Raw genomic sequence first — 17,645 nt, 5'->3', positions numbered from 1 at the left:
AGACCACAAACAGCATGTGTATTATTTTCTTTATATAAGCAGTGACAGACAAGTTGTTACCAATTTCTATAAACAGTACAACCTAAAGAAAACACTAGACTTTGATAAACTTCTCTTTCTAGTATAAAGAGCAAAGTCAAACAGAACAGGAAAAAAACCCTAAAAACCAACTCAACCAAACCAAAAACCCACCAGCCAATTGAAAGGTAGACAACAAAAAGCCAGGAGAACAGCCATTACTAGCAGATGGCTGATTTCCTCTGTTCCTAAATCAATTTTGTCACTACATATTACTAAGTTTAATGAGTGAGTTTCTGTTTGCACTATACATGAGGCCAAAATGTGCGTAGTTATCCTTTAACCATTACAGGAGCCCTTTCATAGCAATATGGGAACCCCGTTCTGTCAGTTCTGCACAGTGAGTGCCTGTTATGGAAATCATGTTTTATGGAGTTTTAAGAGTACCTTGGTTCCTCCCTGTGTACAAAGCTAGGCCCTCTTTAGGCTGTCAGAAAGCTTTGTTCATAACTCAGTGGGGGCTGATACCTCTAGAGGACAAGAACTGGAGGTGGAGTGAGCAATGCCAAGTTGCACATGCAGTGGGCTGCTCTTGCAAATAGTGTAGCTCCGCTGGAGCAAATTGGCTCTGCTACCATACATCTTCCCTAATTGATTTCAATGAAAACAAGGTCTGACCATCATCTGCAGTATCCAGCATGCACAGAAAAATTTCTGGGATTTATAAAAGGCATTACAGAAAGCTACATGGTGATTAGTAAAGATTTATTTCCTCAAAGCATCTGTGTATGTATGTACATAGAGTAAATTCTTATTTTATGTTAGAGACTTTCTTAATGGGAAAACTGGATATAATGTCATTACCTCGGGGCCTTGTCCTGTTGATAGAGAGAATTGTTGCAGTTTTAATGGATAATATTTGAGCAGATTTTAACAACCTTAAACTCATACAGTGTTCCGTTTAAAAATGTGCTGAATACTTTCCCAAACTCTGTCTTTTAGGAGATGCATGACTGCGTGTTTTATTTCTGGTGTATTGCCAGATTTCCTGTATCATCTATGCCAAATACTCACTTGTTATACTGGTAGCCTAAATACTGTTGAGGTGTGTTCAGAAGATATGATGGATGTTGGCATATTTTGATTTATAACACTGGAACAACAAAAATACAGGTAGAAAGTCCTCCACAGGTCATGCAGTTCTTCACTTGCCCTCAGCAAGATCAGTGGTGTGTATCCCTTTTGGTAACTGTTTGTCTCATCTGTTCTTAACAATCGATACCTGTTGAGAGGTCATTGTTCAGAATATCATCAGTTGGTTCCAGGGCTTAAATGTTTTTACTGCTAGATTTTTTCCCAGATGCAGATAAATCCCCCCTCACTAATTTTTGCATCCATTGCTTCTTCCCCATCCCCAGTGGGCATGGAGAACAATACAGACCCTTTTTTTTCTTTTTTTTTTTTTTTTAATTTGCCCCCCCATCATTTTACATAGTGCAAACCAATCTCTTTCTGGTGAATGGAAGCAACTCCTTTTACCCACTTGCTGTTTAATTCAGGTTGCGTGAATCAAGTTGAAAATTAATATTCTATGGGTGAATATCCCATTTCATGGTGGTACAAATATTGAAGGTGTGGCCTTTTGCCAAGGGCAAGGGATTGAGGCACCCTCTAGGTAACTGGGTGGTCAGGTTGGAGAAGGGAATAGAAGGGGACAGGACTCAGGCAAGTAAGCGGAGATGCACAGTGGCAGAAACCCTTGAGCACATCGCAAGCAGGAACCAAAGATGCCTGTGGCTTCTGTGTTGCTCATAAGGAATTTGTGGTCATGCCCTTTAAGCATCAGCATTTTCTGTGGCTTTATTATTTTTTCCCCTTCTGCCTCTGTTCTCTGATTTTAGCACAGAAGGTAAACTAGTGGTGAGGAAGATGAGAGGAGCTCCATAGCTGGTCAAGTTGAATTACCTCTGTAAGGTTAGTGTGTAGACTAACTGGGTGAGACTGCTGGCATTTTCACATGGTAATAGCAGTAACAGGTTACGAAAACCAAATCCAGAATTTGTTTTCTGGGAAAGGGAGCATAACATTTTCCACATTCATGCATTGTATGTGCTCAGTGTTGGACCTGACCCAATCTGCTGTAGCTCATGCATGGCTGAAAGCCCAGAAATGCCACTTTTGTCCACAGAAGGATGGCACTAAAACTAGTTTAGAGTAGGCGTGTCTGTTGTTCACTTGTAAAAGCAATAGTCTTATCACTGCTGTTAGCTCTGCATTTTAAACTGAGACGTCTACTTCAGCTGCTCCTTCTGCTCACTCCTTCCCTCTGTGACCCCCAAAATATACATAGGTTCCCAACAGCAGAGTGCCGCTGGAGGTAGGGAAGCTTGGTTTGAGGATTCAGTGCTTCGAAAGTGGCTTGTTTACAGCGGGTATAAAGCAGATGCATCGTTTTATTCTCTAAAGAAGGGGGAGGGTTGGCAACCATCCATCTGTGCAGCTCTGGAAATTGATCACTATTCATTTGAATAGTGATGCTCTAGATAGGTTTTGACAAACTCCAGATTGCGAAACAGTGGTGATGGAGCATTTATTTTGCATGAGTGTACGTATATATACATACAGTATATATAAAATATGTATGCATATCTGTAGAGTCTTGTGAACATGAATTCCAAAAGTCTGTGGTTTAGATGAGTCTCAGTGGTCATTTCTATTTTCCTTTCCCCTCCCAAGGATACTTCGTTTTCTGTGGGAACTGGATTGAAGTTAGACCTGAGAATAGTTGAACAGATGACCTTCTGCTGAAAGTGAACGACCGTTTCCTACTGAGTGTTTTCTGGTACATCATCCAGTTGAAACGTGTGGTGTCCAAAAACTTAGTAACTCTGAGAAGAGCTGCTTTGCCAACTACATTTGATGCAAATGTTTTCCCATGTACATTCCTTTGTCCATGTGTGTGCACTGTTATGTACTGTTGCACTGTAGCACTTCTTACTAGTTTGCTGTATAATGTAGAAGAGAAGATGCTTTCTGCTTTTTGACTGAGCTTCATGCATGCACAGGAAGATGACAATTTATTTTTGGGGGAAAAAATAAAGAACTACTCAAATGGTGATGTAACTTCAAAAAGTATCAAGTCTGCTTCAATCTGTGCAGGATAGCAACTGTGCTGACAATAAAAATAATAATGCTTAGTATAGCACTTTTATGATTCAGTGCTATACAGGCACTAATGTTCTAAAATAACAGAGAGCAGTAAGCAAAACCACTTTAAAGATGTTCAAGAAGTGATTGAGCAGGAGGAAGTGGCCTCCCAGCAAGGCAGGAGCTGTACCAGGATTAGAAGTGTTGACTTCCTGCCAGCCCTGCCTTCCTTCTTTGGACTCCCATCAGCCAGCTCCTGTTTCTGACTTTCATGCCCCTTTTATACTTACCATCTAAGTTTTCCCATTCAAAATAGCGCCTCAAAGTTGAGTTAAAAAATAGGGAGAAACCTCTGATCCAAACACAAAATTCCTTCCATTCCATAGAGAAGCTTACATCACTCATAAAAAAAAATCTGTCATCCCTGCCTTGTATGCCTGATGACCTAAAAAAAAAAAAATAAATTAAAAAAAAGGCATGATTTCTCTTAGGTGTTACAACGCTTTTTCTTTTTTCATATTTGGATTCAAAGGATGGTCAGAAGTATACATTCTTAAAATGTCATTTATTTATTTAAAACCTTTTACCTTTGGGTGGTTAACTTATGTAAAGTGTGGCTTTTAAAGGTGCTGAGTGCCCAGATTTGCAGTTGTCCAAGATGGTTTGTGGTGAGACCTGGGCATGATTTTGTCAAACTTATGAAAATGTTGGGACAAGTGAACCTTCTAGATGGACACAATGGAGTTGTTAGCCTTAGTAGTGGATTCTGACTTTCTGTCCCTCTGTACATAGACGTTTTAGTTCATTGCCAGTCTGATCAGTTCAGATGAGCTGTTAAACAGCACTGTTCATGCACCTTGCACATACCTCTTCATCCAGTGATGAATTTTGGTCTGGGGTCTTGTCGTCCATCATTGGGTTCCCGTGGGATGGTAAATTTCTTATCCCTCCGGATGTTGCTCCTTGTTAAGGGATACATCCCCCATTATCTTCCAGTTTGCATTGGTCTCAAGGCCTTCATTTACATAACTAAGTACAGGTTGTAAATTAAGGTCAGCTTTATCTAGGTGGTAGTTAGCTGCTTGAGGCCTAAGCCTCCAGCAACTTCAGCTTCCCATGCTAAGAGGCTACTGATGCTAAGCAAAACCACCCAGTCACAAGAACTCAGTTAAAGCAGTTCAGCTAACTAACCTTAACTCACAACACCTTGCTTACCCCAAATATAAAAGTGGATAGTAGAAGGGTACAATTCTGGGGTAAGAAAACACATGTTCATATGTTTGATGTTCCGTACAGCTCAGGCCATAGGAATGAGCTGGATGACTTCTTTGACACTAGATGCTGGTGGTTCAAAGCACCTGTATGGTGCTTTCAGCAGTTACACCCTTATCAGCCTCAGTTTCATGAAGAATTACTAAAAACGGGATTTAGGCTCCCAAGTCACTCTAGCTCCTGAGGAAAACCTCAAGGGAGCAGATTCCACATAATCTGTTAGCTGCAGTGATTTATTACATTTAGTTTCTTTGCTTTCAATTAAATAACAAATAACAAAGGAAACACCTGTGGTCATTGATAGCCTTTGAAGTCTGAGGGTGTTTGTGGAAGAGGTTACAGCTACCAGAGCCTACTTCAGCTATGTTAGCACTGCATATTGTGACAAGCATGCAACAGAAGTGAAGTGCAGGCAGTCTGCTGGGGGGACATGCATGGGGTCACCTCCGAGGAGCACGAGAGGCTGGCCACTTCCTACAGCAGACAGTCCACAGCCTTTGAAAATGCTTATTGCGTGCTCCTAGGAGGAAGGTGGGAGCTCAGACTTCACAAGTTCCTTTCAAACACATTTATTCTCAATGATATCTTTAAGGCAGAGTAAGTTATATTTACTCACTGCGGATTTTACATGCGTGTAATTTTTTTTTAGTATAGCATAAGGCAAAAAAAGGTTTGTTTTTATAGATGAAGAGCTGAAACTGCTGAACAGATTTAGATAAAATGTTCCAGATAAATAACCTGCGTGTCCCTCTGGTTCGAATGCAAACTCACAGAAGTGGCAGTGTTCAAGGCCAGGTTGGATGAGCCTTTAGCAACCTGGTCTAGTAGAAGGTGTCCCTGCTTGTGGCAGGGCGGTTGGAACTAGGTGATCTTTAAGGTCCCTTGCAACCCAAATCGTTCTGTGATTCTATGTTAAGGGTGCAGTGAATTTGAGAGGGTTTTTAAGCTCCTCTTAAAAAGGCAGGGGACCTGTTAAACTTTGAGATGAGTTTGTGTTTCACAAATAATTGTTACAAATCATCTATTAAGTAAATTGTGTTTCTAGGAGTGTTGTCACTGAGGGATGGGTAATACATGGGCAGGGAGAAGGAGGAGGAGGCAGTGCCTGCAGCGAGTGGTCTGGTTTGGTCATTAGTCATGCAGCTTTTATGTCCCGCTGGGCAGAAGGCCGAAAGGTGCGGAGTTACTAACCCCACACCCCCCAGATCTTATTTAAAAATCAGTGTAACTGGTTCGGAAGCAAAAAATTGGTTTGGAAGTGCTCTTGGAAGGTGGTTGCAAGGACTTGCTGTGCAGCTCTGTGTGGGTCGCTCTGCCCTGCCAGCCCAGTCATGAGGTGCATGAGTGCACTGGAGGTCTGGGGTGGTTGGGGAGTTGAAACTGGATGAAGGGCTTGATAATTGAGATCCACTCCATCACATGTAATTTTTCTCTTACTGTTCACCCTTAGAGGGTGAAGAAGTTCTTCTCATATCTATATGGGCAATATGAATTTTTGCAGAGCAGGCCATTTCTCAGCTGTGTAATATTCAAACTCTTGTTTTAAATTTCCCATCTTTCAGCTTATTCAGATCTTCCTTCCTCCATTTGTGATACAGCTGCAGATTTGGTCATGCTTTAAATGTCCACCAAAGAAGCACCAACGAGAATGCTTTGGTAGATAATTTTTTTTACGTTATTTTGCTGAAAAATAACCCAAAACCTTCTGGGAGACTTAAAAATGGCTATAAAGTATGTGTGCATGTTTTATACGTACATATAAATAAATTAAACAATACTACAGATAATACATGTCAATCACAGTCACAGTAGTAAAGTGGCTCTGTACAGTGTCAGTGGTTCCCACACCTTACGTTACCAGTCTCTCGCAGGGCTTCACTTTTGGTCAGCAGGGCTCTCCAAACTAAGCACCCTGTCACAAGGATAGAATCGTGTGGAGATGCTTACAAGACTGATCTCATTCTGATAAAGTCCTTTTTCTTGTTCCATACAGTGGAAACCTCTTGAGTCCAGAGAAACAAAATTGTATTTGAAATGTGTCAGTCTGCTGTTAGTGGAGGGAAGCAAAGCTAAAGAAATGGTTATTTAAGTGCATGGTTCAGCTGAAGAAAACATTGTGTTTAATGACTAATGTGAGGATCTGAAGTAGTGCATCGGTGCCCTGCAGTTCTTGTTGCATCATATTAGTTGAAGTTTGGAATAATGAAGCTCCCCAAAATACAGGGTTACCTTATCTTGCTGAAACCGGAAAACCTGTTTGTAACCTACGTAAACCTTTTTGCAGCAGATGTTAGGGACAGGTGGAGCTTTGAAGAGCAGAGTTAGCATTCTCCTGATCATGCCAGTGCTATTTATCTTTAACTGGAGAATAAGCATTTTTAGAAGAGACAGTAACTTGAGTTGACTTGACTTTAAAGCCTTTTTTTTTTTTTTAATATTGATTAGAGCTGTGCTTTGCTGAGTTTGTAGAACCATAGACTCATAGAATGGTTTAAGTTGGAAAGGACCTTAAGATCATCAAGTTCCAACCGCCCTGCCATGGGCAGGAACACCTCACACTAAACCATGTCACCTGAATTGATGGTTTTTCCTCTCTAACCAGGCCAGCACAAGACCTGAGCTAATTTTCTCTTTCCTCTTTTATTAGCAATATTTTATAATGCCTCACTGGAACACCAAAGAGGAACCATATGAGTGGAGAAATCAAGTAGATGGTGAGGAAGAGTGATTTTGTCTTTTCTGCTGGTTTCCAGAATCCTTCGCTAACAGGGAGCTTTTCCACTTTTCCCACTGGCATTTCAGCACCTCTGCTGATACCTCCACATCACTGAGCTTTGTCCAACAGATTGCCTGTTTTGTTCCCTGGGGATCTGTTCTGTCTCATTTTCACCTCTGGGTGTGTTTTCTGTTCCACTGGTACCTATGTCAGTGATGAAGTCTGTGTTGTCTGCTGTGATTTAACTTCTCACCTGGTACATAGTCCTCTCCTTGCCAGTTATCCTTTTGCATTGCCCAACTCCTTTTATTTCTGACCATCTTAGCTTTTGAACCTTTCTAGTTATTTCATCCAAAAGTCCCTTTATTGCTTATTCTCTGTATACTTTCCCAGCTGCGTGTTTTGTGTGGCTTCCACAACCTGATTTGCTCCACGTGTCTTCAGATACACCTTTAAGTGCCCCTTCTTCCTAGTTATACAACAGATCGATCACCTCTGTCTGTTTTGGGGCATCCACTTTCTTTTGTAGCTGGAGGCAGTGCTTATGGTTTAGATCTCTGCCTGCAAGAAACTGGCAGAGGTCCTTGGTTCCAATCTTCTGTTATGCAGATCAAATAAATGTAAATTAATACATACCATTATGAAAAAGCCACATAAGCAGTTCTTGCGTGCAGTTATGGTACTTCTTTGAGGTTTTTTTAAATCATCCTTTAAAAAGTTGAAAGTAAGTTATGCTTGCAGTCTATATGTCTATAGTAGTATCATTGAAATGATCTCCAGAAAATACATGGTTTGTATTCCATAGATTTTCAGAGTAACTTCTACAGAATTGTTTAAAAAGAGCATTAATAATAAGTAACCAAAGTGAGCCAAACACTTTGACTATCCAAGTGAGAATCATTTTTTGCATCTTTTGAAAGCAGCAGAAATTCAAGTCTTCTATGTCAGTAGTGTTTTTCCATTATTTCCATTTACATATTTTCTGCTTGGAGAGGCTTATCAAACACTAAAGTCTAAGATTATGTGCCATTAGTCACTAAATTACATTAAATCTTCTGCTGTGTGCAGATGGGAAGAAGATGGGGAAGAGCTTAGATAAAATAATTTTTCTAAATTACTAATCTAAAATTACTTTTTTAAGCAGAAGCATTACTGACGTGTTTTGTTAGCATCTTCTGGGGCACAGTAATAGTGCAGAGAAATGAAACAATCTGTTACTTCATCTGAACTTTTTCTTTTTGCTTAGCCTCTGTCCAGATGATTTCAAAGCATCTCATTTTGGGTGGGAGAAGGGAGAGGTTCAAGTTGTTTGATATTATAAGAAGAGTAAATATTGAAGGATAAGTATGTACCTTCAAACTGGTAGAATGAAGCTACAGAATTTGGATCTGGGGGCTAATTTCCAAACTCTTTGAAGCTAAGATGGGAGACTTCTTCATCATACAAAGTCTGTTTACAAGATTCAAATTCTGCATTTGGATCAGGAGGGATGCTTTTGTTTGTTTTCCTCTGCTGCAGTCTTATTTTCTGAAATCTTGAGCATATCAATGTGCAATCGTTTGCATAGGAAAGGTAGGCAGGATTCCTCAGAGTGGGAGGAGGTTCAAGGAAGAGGCAGAGCATTTGTGCAGGCGTTGCTTTACTGTATTGTGTTCATACAGATCCCAAGGTGACACAGAAATTCCCTGTCTGAGGGGTTCAGGCCTTGCCTTGCTGTGCCTTCCTGTGATATGAGCCTCTGCTGTTACATTTGCTGCTCACCAGAAGGACTTTGAACTGTTTCACCCCAGTGGGATATCATAGACTCATAGAATGCCTGCAGTCCTTTGCTTTGGTCTTGGGTGTTTTGTCATAGCTTTGCTTATACAACGCTATGCCTAAAGTGTGGCTTTGTTGATACATTTATTCTTTTCTGGGCATATGTATTTTTATATTTTTTAAAAATTTCATACCTGAAAATGTATTTGGGACTTGTATTAGTTTGTAATAATGAGGCTTTGTGCTTGTTCATTTAAAAGTTACTTCACGGTTCAGTGGGCAACTACTGTGATTGTCTGAAAAAGGTCCTAGTCAAGGGATGACACCACTAGATACTAAAAATGCTATTCAAAGTCATTGTCCTAAAGTCCTCAAACCTAAAAAGATCCTTTGACCTAAGAGTATGGCTTCTTCCTCTGCTGTCACTCTGGGCAGGTCATGTCAGCTGTAGTGATCCTTTGCCCCTCTGCAACCCCTCTACTTGTGTCCTCCTACCAATTGCTTTCTTTTGGTGGTGTTTGTAAGTGCTCCCCAGACATTTCTAATGCTTTCAAACCACCCTGGTTGTGTTCCCCTCTGAGGTGATCAGCCATGCCTTCTTGGCAGCTGTAAAACCCCTCTTGCTAACCCCTCTTGCTAACCCCTCTTGCTGTGGGCGCATTTTATCTTGGCTTAGGCCACACGGTGCTGACTTCTGAAGTCATCCTGCTGTCCCACATCCTTCATCGCTGTCAAGGGCACTGCTTCTGTGTCTTGTCTGTGGTTTCTTCTTAGTTTCTATTTTTACTGTGCATCTAAAAAGCTATAATAATTTTCTTCAGAGTCCTGTATGTTGCTGTCTGCAGAGGTCTTCAGCCACTACCAAGAACTCACTGTGTGCCTATTTTTGCTCCAAACTGTACATTTTAGATAGCACAGTTCAACAGGCAACAGGAAGCCAGGCAGTTTTTAATCCAGCAGTTTGGAATTATGACTGGCAGCTCCATAAACACCTGTGGCTGTATTCTGCCACTCTCACCTGGAGTAGAAACCTCGTCCCTTGGTTTTGGTCTGAACCACAAAGAGGTGACACTGCACATTAAAACTGCATTACTTAGCTTTGGATATGTTAACATAGGTTGTTTATATATAAAGGCATTTACAAGTGGACAGGAAAAAAAAAGTATCTAAAATGTCAAAGTTGGAGAAAGCATTTATTTTGTTTTATGAGCAGTACATAGTGACACAATTTAAAACTTTTTTTAGATTATATTTCTTCCCCATTACATTCTCATATGGGGGTTTATATAGTATGCTGTTGTTCAATATGAAGAACGAAACCTGATCTTTGTGTGGGCTGTTTACCAGACCCATAGATGCTATGAGGCTGAGAGGTGTTTCCAATTTTGTTTCTTTGAGTGGCATGCTGACTGCATTGGGCAACTGAGCTCTGCTTTCTGCTACAGTCAGGAATTTTATGAACTTCTTCAGTAAAATGATAACTTTAGTTACTGAAGAGTATGAAATAGACTTGAATGACCTTGTTAATACTTACTGTACTTAACTGAAGTTATGGAGCTTGTTATGGACCTGAGTGAGCATATTCATAACAGTAAACAGATGCAGCTGCCCTTTCTGTTCATGGAGAATTAGCAAAACACCTTGGATTTTGGAGGTTAGTATCAGAATTCTTCTTGGAGCATTTCACTCCCATACATTATGACTTTTTATGAACTGTTTAGTTTATCTGTTAAGTTACCTATTATTAATAGGTTCTGACTGTTGACCTATGTTGCATATTTTTGTAACTGGGACACCTGTAAAGAAATTAAAGGTTTCAACCTTCCTTTAGCATGGCTATATAAAGATTTTCTTTTCCAAACACATCTGTTTGAGCCCTGGTTTTGCGAGCTAAAGATTGTGAAGCTGCATGCTTGGTGATGATCAAGTAAAAACATTGACCAGCCCTTTGAAAAGTACTTGTGGGTCCTATTCAAAACCACATCTTTAATGCTTTTTTTAGGTGTTTTTTTGATCTGGACTGATAGTGCAGTTTCATTCTTTTCCAAATAGAAAGCTGTGTCTTTTGTGTCCGTGCTGGAGCTGTGACAGATCCAGCAGGGCAAACCACATGGTTTTAATGGCAGGTCCTCCAGATTCTGTTGCTGCTGCCCAGGTGTATCTGTATGTAACAGTATTTTTTGGAAAAAAGCTATGCAAAAAATGTAGCAGAACCCCTGTGTGGGGAGGGGGAGACAGGGAGTAAGTGTGAGCGCACAGCTTGGCAAGCATGATGTCATTCTAATCTGCACTGCTAGGGGATGAGCTCATCTGGGAGGGGTCTTGCACATTACAGCTGTGCCAATTCATCTCTGGTTTGATTAACATTCTCCCAGCTCCCTCCTTGAACTAAACAACAGGCGCTGCTTTATGAATTATTTAAAGACCTGTGAGAGCCGCTACTAAATAAAAACAAGCATCAGCATAAAAGAAAACAGAGTGCACTCTAGTTTGCTTCCACGGTGTTAGAAAATGGCATGTCTGCCATCCCCAAAAGGATAGTTAGGTTTGGGTTTTTTTCTCCCTCCATTCCTGCTCCTTAACCTTTTTGTGCTGTTAGTTTTCAATTACAGTCTGAGTTGCCTTTTTGTGGAAGGTGGGTATGTACACCTAATACCTATCTATCTATATGTTTGTTGTTTAGGTAGCAGTGTAGCATTGACAAGGCTGTACTTTGCCATTCTAAAACTGGGGTTTCATTTCTAATAGGAATTTGAATATAAAACTTGGACTGTTAGGAAAAAAACTGGCAAATATTTGTATCTCTAGAGGCCACATTTAGACTTATTACTGATTTTTTTTTTAAATAATCCATGAGAAAATATCTGAATATTAAATAGGTTTTCCCTGGTTTCAGGGGTTTGACTGCATTTAATGTAAGATAGATAGGATTTTCCCTACACAAATTTTAAGTTCTCCTTCTGCTGTGAAGGATGTTAGCCTCCTAAAACACCCAAAGATCCATTCTTGGCTTTTGGTTTTGGTTTGCTTTGCGGTTTTTGGAAGGATGTGGGAACTGGTACTGCTGGATTCTGCCTCCTGCGTTGCCACAGGCTAGAGGTGTTAGTGGATTTGTATACTTACATTCAGTGAAATTCTGCCCAGAAAGGCACTTGACAGATTTTCCCAAAGGTTAGGGTACTCGGGTGAGTTGTTGGGTGGAAATGGTGAGAGCAGAATTGTGCCTAGCCTCTGGAAAATACTTTGGGACCTCTCTAAAAAGCATAATACAGGATAAATGTTCATCATTATAGGTAACAGGTACCTTCCCCTTCAGTGCATCACTTACCTCCTCAGACGAGAATAAGGAGAATTTCTCAGTTTCTGAAACCCTAATTATCGCTACTATCTGTAACAGCTTAATAGCATTATTCACTCCTCATGTAAAGTACTTTAACCAGTTCCTTTAAATGCATCTATGGTAATCATAGTACAGCAAGAGATATAAATACAGGGAAATTTGCAATTAAGTGGATGTGGGGTTTGAGTTACGACACTCAGTTACTCTACTGTCACTGTGTCCCCCTTTCAGATTTGGGTTTGGAGGAGAGTGGCTAAATACCCCAGAAGTGAGCAAACAGATGAATATTTTGCTGAGAAGTAAAACTCAAAAAGTCTTGTTGCTGGCAGAAGTGTCTCAACCCAGAGATCAAGCTGGTTTAATCAGTAAATTCACAAAAATGTGGCCCAGTAAGAAAATCATTGTCTAAAAATCACTGCAGCCAGTTAGAGGATGGAAATTCTGCACTAACTGTCCTCTCAGGGAAAAAAGAAGAAGGTTTTTAATACTGTTACCTAAGATGTAGAAGGACTTAGTGTAATTCTTGTAGTCTCTATAATTCAGACAGATGAAGAAATAGGGGTTTATCTTCATTAAAATATTGTAAAAGTGTGGGCAGCAGGTAACAGCTCTTGAGCGCCTATGAAATGCTTCAGCTGGGAGCCTGCTAATGCTCCCTGTCCTTCTCCCAGAGCATTAGGAAAGTCTGGAGTAAAGCACATAGACTTGCAGTTTTAACGCCTACTTCCTTGTAATCAGCTTTATCTGCAACAGGCAAATTGCATACCGTGCTAGTTTCAAAGTAGTAGTCATTTAATTTCACACCAGGAATGGGAGTGGTGCCAAAATATGCTTACTCAGAGGTGAACTCAAAATACCTTCAGCATTTAACAACTCGGTGTGTCCCATGGAACAAAATGCATGTTGAATAAACACCATTTAGTTTCCAGTATTTTACAGCGCTTTAAGTACAGCTCTGCTCAAGGATGAGCTTAATCTTCAAGATGGCAAGCAGTTTTGCAGAGACAAAAGCAAAAATAAGCCTGGTACCTAAATTCAGAGGTCTTGAGGCAAACCCACACCTTGGTTTTCTTGAAGTAAAACTCAATTGGTTGTTTTAGAAAGTTGCCTTAAAGTGTTTCTGGGGATGCTGCTGGTTCCAGGAGTAATGACAAGAGGGGAATCTAGTCTGGGGTTCACTGCTGAATTGGTAGCACTAGCTGATAGTGATGATGTATTTGAGATGCTGGGCAAACTCCTTCCCTCTTTGACCTTTCTATATGTAAAATTAGGACTATACTATTGTACTTCTGGGGGTTTCCTGTAAAGAGCTAAATACTGCAGGGTAGTAGGGTATGTCTTAATTTTAGGAATATAGTTATGATTAAGCCTGTCAATCAACAGCAGGTACCTTGCTTGGTAGAAGTTGTTGATTAAATACAAGAGATTTCTTATTTTTATTTAGTAAGAATGAGATTTTCCCATGAATGGGAATTTCAGACTGTGGAATTTCACAGTGAGGAATTTGATATGGTGGAATGTAGGTATCTCATGTAAGCTTTCATTGTGGTTTGGATGTCTCCTCAATACAGAAGCCAGTTAACTCAGATTTCAATTTATGTTACTCTGATGGAAGCACCGAGTGGGAGATGGAGTTGTCTGGACAGAAGCATCCAATGCCATGTTACATGCCATCAGATATTTGACATGCCTGTAAAGGGGTCTGGATGTGACTGTGAAGTGCCAGAGACCTTGCTCTGGGAGCAGCAGCTAAGTGCCAGGGGTATGTGCTAGGGCATCTCAGAGATGATGGATGCCTAAGTTTACACAAGCCCAACCTTAACCGTGCCGGTAATGGCTATTCTCTGTGCTCAGCTAATGATTGTTCTGTAGACCGGATTTCTGTTTACAGTGGTGGGAGCATGGACATGTAGTCCACTTGTGCACTCAAGTATAAATGTGCTGAACTGGAGGTAAATTCCACCCTGTGTCAGCCAGCTTTGCATATATGTCTAACATGTTCTCTAACTGAAGCTCAGTGTTGGGTATCCCAAATTTTTGTTTTAAAACTCCTCAAAAGGAGTGTTTTAAAAACACATTTCTTGCTTATGCCAGTGATTTGTAAAACTTACTGATACTTTAAAGACAATTTGTTTTAAAATGCAAAAGGCTTCTGTGAGAGAAGTGCTTCGTGAGAGGAACCTGTACTTCCCTTTGTAGGTCCTGCAGATGGAGTAGCGCTGGGTGTTGCACTGATGAGCACACAGTTCTATGCATTGAGGTTATGTAGGTTTTTGAGCAAGGGGACTGGTAAGGACATGTAGTGCTGCTTACCTGCTAGCCCTGGTAAGGGTAAAAAATGGGTTTCAGAGCTGCAACCAAAAAGTATCCCTCTGTTACGGTAGTTACAGAAGCATATTGCATGTGGCTTGTGGGAGAGTGAGAATAATCAGTGCTATCAACTATACCCTTTTTGTTCCCAGGAAACTGAATTAATGTAGCTGGAGGCAATATTTTACTACATTTAAAAGCTTAAATAAAGGCATGGGTGTCCTAGATTTGTTACCAAAGCCTTCTGAATATTTTTTTGTTTTTTTGCTGTATTGTTTAAGATACTGCTGCCTGTAGGTGTGGTGGGAGGAGATGGATCTGAGTGAAAGGAGAGAAACCACCTCTTGGTTTCATATATTAACAAACTCGATAGAATATGGGTTTTAAATTCAGGGCTGTTTTGTTATTTCCTGGGGTGCAGCTGAGATTTCCAGGTTCCTGCAGGTGTAAGAGCTTTGCCTGGGAGATGGGGGGGATGCAGGTTTGAACTTCCTTAGCTGGCGTCATGCCTGGTCATCCATTGCCTGGACCTAATCCTGAGCTGTCACACTAACAATGAGCAGCAGTGCCATTGTGTGTATATATTTATTTATATTTATATTATTTATATTTCTTTATATGTATATTTTTATCCATATCTCTATTTTGTATATGTAAACATATTTTATATATTTATGCCCACATTTATATACATAGACTATATAAATGCATATATATGTCATGTAACCTTCTTGCGCTGTGCTGTACCAATGTATTTTAAGTTGTACTCCTGTTTAGTTACTGAGAATTTCAGGAGCTCTCATATTGAAGACGATTATTTACAAGTGACCTGACACATACATTTTTGTGTGGCCTTTTCTAGTATGCAGTTTCCAGAACTGAGTTTTAAGTGAATGCTTTTTCCTGTTTTGGAAATGTTTTGCTTGGTTTAGAAATGTAAAGCAATTTATCCACTTAGCTACTGCTTAATCCTGCATTTCATATTCCTAAATAAATAAATAAAACTGAAGTAATTCATCACATTCCCTTTTATAAGGCTAAAGTCATAATGCAGATGCATTTAAGTCCTGTAATAAATGCCCAACAGGCATTTTCTGGGTGGATGGAGGTTCTATTTTAGAGAGAAAAGCAGAACAAAACAACTGAACAACTGTGAGGTTTGGTAAGGTCTTTGGCATGAACTGAATTTTACAAGATTAGATCCTTGATATTTATGGCAAATACAATAAAAAGTAAATTATTTGGAAAAAATATATAGCTCTCATTAGTTGCTCATTCGATTTTTCTAATCTGAGTTCTCCAAGCATTTCATGCAATGCGCTGGTGGTCCTCTGCTTTCTGGTTGTTTCCACAAGGTTCGGAATAGCCATTCATGCATAAAAACATTGATTTTAGCACTTTCAGCGTAACAACAGCAAAGGGAAAAGGATCACTTGGCTAAAGGAGACAAGTATTTTTCAGAAACTTCTTGTTGAGTCTTTTGTGTTTGTTCCCTGCTGCGAGTTTCTCCGGTGGAAAATTAATGGAAATTAAATCAAGTAGCAACTCACCAGGGCTGTCAGCTGATTGAGCAGAGCGCCTATTTACTTCCTCTTTCCACCAATAAATACATTCTTGTCACCACTACAGATGATTTTTTAAAAGCATTACATGATCAATTGCTATTGCACATTAACAAGCTGTGGTTCAATCTGTTAAACTTCTCTCATCAAATTGCATCTTAACTAAGAGAAGAAAAAGGCAGCATTTAACTTCATGAAATATTTCTGGAGTTAAAATATAGGGGGGGGGAAGGGTACCCCTTTTATTATGTCTGCTTTTTGGTAAGTACAAAGGACTGTGGGCTACTGAAACAAAATTTCAGCTAATGAGTTCTGGCAGCAGTCTAACATTGGGAAAATGCAGTCTGTAAGTGTGCTGAAATCCTCTGGTCTATACATACAGCTTTGCTATGTCATATTCTAAGGCATGGCTTGAGGATGCATGATTTTCATCTGAGAAGGTAGTAAAATGGAAAAATAGTGGAAAATGGATACTCTAAAGCTTGATTTAAGAGTGTAGTTCAAATTCTGGCTGCAAAAAAAGCTTCTCTAAGTGTTTGGTTTTTACAGACTTCTATTCATAGAAATTGAAGCTGAAGTGAGGTTTAAGTTAACAAAGATAAATATTTACCCCTCAGGTTTTGTTCCTGTGATTTAGTTTTGGGAACCGGCCTTAGTCAGATCGCTGCCGGCATTCATTAAAGTCTCTCTCATAGCTGCCTCTCTTCTCAGTTTTTGAAGCAAATATCCCTTTTCAGAACTGACATTGTAAAAACCCACAGCCCACTCCTAACAGCCCAGAAAAACTGGATATTACAGTTGCAAAAATTCTACAGTGTTAGAGAACATATTGCATATACTATAGAAGTATTGTTCCATGTTGTATTTGGTTGAGAAAACAGCCCTGGCTTGCTGGATTATATTCTAACTGGAGTTACTCGTGAAAATTTCTGTGAAGCAGCTTTTAAAACATCACAGATTTCTTTGACTCTGGTGAGCCTGCTCTGAATTCTTTAGTTGATGAAAAAATCAACTGAGAAAAAACCTGCTTATTCTTGAGGAATAAAAAAAGAAAAGATGAATCAAAAAATGAAACCTGCAGTTACTTTTTTGGTTATCCAAATCCTGACTGTTCACTATAGTAATATTGCAGCAAAGTTGCAGTAGATGTTGGGGCTTCCCTGTATAACTCAGCTGCCCTCTAGGCTAAAATGCAAAATCAGTTTTACTTCTGCACATCTCTGATTCAAGAGCGGTGCATGAGGCTGGGTTGATCACGTTGTCCGATTGCAACAACTGATTGTAATCAACTTCTTTTTTTACTTTTTCTTTTTGGAAAGTTGCCACCTTAACACTTTCTGAAAAACTGGCCCTTACCAGTTGCCAGGTGGTGTGCCCCGAGTTACTGGTTATTCCAGAAAAAGCATGACCTGAACACACATGCAGCAGCATGGTTTTATTTTGGTTTAGATTTTCATGAAATGTTTGGGAAGATGATATTTCTGACAGGTGTTCCAACATTAAGTGATTAAGGTGGCTCAGT

At 39.9% G+C, this 17,645-nt stretch overlaps 1 protein-coding gene across 1 annotated transcript in view; it reads left to right on the top strand.

Moving 5' to 3' along the window:
* Positions 1-17,645, top strand: part of ZNF704 (zinc finger protein 704) — an 86,885-nt gene that overhangs the window by 30,731 nt on the left and 38,509 nt on the right. The gene's annotated exons all lie outside the window — the stretch shown is intronic.

Source organism: Neopsephotus bourkii, unplaced genomic scaffold (genome assembly GCF_033783945.1).
Source record: "Neopsephotus bourkii isolate Nb327-2 ecotype Australia unplaced genomic scaffold, CSIRO-AGI_Nbou_v1 NB_1820, whole genome shotgun sequence".
NCBI lineage: Eukaryota > Metazoa > Chordata > Aves > Psittaciformes > Psittacidae > Neopsephotus > Neopsephotus bourkii.
The sequence above is the reverse complement of the archived record's forward strand: the minus strand, read 5'-3'. Positions and strand labels throughout refer to the sequence as shown.